This window comes from Sinocyclocheilus anshuiensis, unplaced genomic scaffold (genome assembly GCF_001515605.1).
Source record: "Sinocyclocheilus anshuiensis isolate Anshui unplaced genomic scaffold, SAMN03320099.WGS_v1.1 scaffold813, whole genome shotgun sequence".
NCBI classification, from domain to species: domain Eukaryota; kingdom Metazoa; phylum Chordata; class Actinopteri; order Cypriniformes; family Cyprinidae; genus Sinocyclocheilus; species Sinocyclocheilus anshuiensis.
Genome location: NW_015540942.1, coordinates 840,692 through 842,581, shown reverse-complemented (window position 1 = coordinate 842,581; position 1,890 = coordinate 840,692).

The following is a 1,890-nucleotide window of genomic DNA, read 5'->3' as shown; positions in this document are numbered from 1 at the left end:
CAGAACCGGCTTTTCTGACAAGATGCGCGTTAAATATCGCATGCGATTTATCGTGCAGCCCTACTTAAAATGTACTCAAGTAAAAGTAAAAGTACACAATTTTTAAACTACTCAAAGAAGTACAATTACTGATAAAAACTACTTAATTACTGTAACGTGAGTATTTGTAATTCGTTACTTCACACCCCTGGGCCTGAGAGACAGATAATACCTACAAAAGTTTTACTGCTGAGCTGTACAGTATAATGGTGGTATGCATAAAACTTTAGACATAATTTCTAAAATTACACACAATTTGTAGTCTGCCAAACCTGGCTGGTGTTAAACAATCTGCTCAACCATTAACATCACACTCTTTGGAATTGCTTCAAAAACAATAGTAAATTATCTTGGTTTAACTGGTAATTGGACTTTCTGAAGAAATTCAGTATACGACAACAAGTACCCATGGGAATTAACTAACTGCCTTACTAAAAGAATACCTTCCTTGAACCAAGTATAATCCAAGTACAGAATAAAGATTTGTTTTTAAATAATATGTCCTTGTTATTCCATATGAAATAGTTGTGGGGTGAAAAATTGTGCTTATATATCAATTTCCGTGCTAACAGGGCTTGTCTGTGAAAACCGGCCAATTTAACAGGAATTTTGTCAACAGAAAAATTACATTTCAACAAAAAGTCTATTAAAGATAGACTTCTTTAAAAGTCTAAGAGTATTAAATATATAATTAGGAAATACATTCCAAGGACTTTCTCTATTCTTCATAAACTCTATCAACCATTTAATTTTAAAAGTGTCATTGAGAGTATTATAATCTAAGACCTCCAGTCCCCCTTGCTCTTTAGGATTACAAATTACCTCCTTTTTTAAATAATGTGGTTTTTTTCTCCAAATAAAGTTATAAAGAATCTGATCTAGATCTTTAATAATCTTGGGAGGCACATCTAACGATAATGATGTGTAGACAGATCTAGATATACCTTCTGCCTTTGACAATAATACCCTCCCAAATATTGAGATGTCCCTCATTAACCACAAATTAAATTTCTTTTTAGTTTTCTCAATAATTGGTTCAAAATTTAACTGACTCCTATATTTTTCGTTTTTACAAAGTATTACACCTAAATATGTTAATTTATGTTTAACTGGAATATTCTCTATTTCTGAAGAGGAGCAATCTTTGAGGGGAATGCTCAACCATAACTGTAGATGCTGAGGCACTTACCAGTGACGTCATCACTGCAGAGCAAGAAGTCCCGTTAATAACCTGTGAGAACTGTATGAACAAACAACAGAACACTTTCATGTCTCTCATAGGCACTATTAAAAGGGCATTCTTGTTGTGCTGACATCTAAAAGTTGTGGTTGCAGCATCGCGTACAACACTGTAAAAATCACTATTAGCAGTCAGCCTTGATTCATTTATTCTGTCACCCAACGTTTTGGAGAACAGAAGAGTTACCGGTGTTGTGCCAGATTCTGCACCCCCTCATTGAAGTCGCTACCTGAATACCTAATCCCAACCCCACCCCTAATCCTAACCCCTTCCCCATACCTACTCCTAACCTTATAATGTATTAGGAAATGTTGAGATTAACATTAACTAAGATTATTAAATGCTGTAGAAGTCTTGTACTTTCTTAGTCCATGTTAACTAATGAACCCTTATTGTAAAGCACCAGATGTCAGCTTGTTAATATTGTTGTCGGAGTGTTGTTTAGAGTTGTTTTTATGGTGTTAATTTATCAGAGTTAAAAAGTGTTGATTCTGGTGTTGATTTGAATGGCATTAACACTTGCAGTGTAAATCAGTGGTCGGAGTCAGTGTAATTACAGCGAGTTGACATAATTGACACTGGTGACGAGTTGATCCAATTTCCGGTCCTTG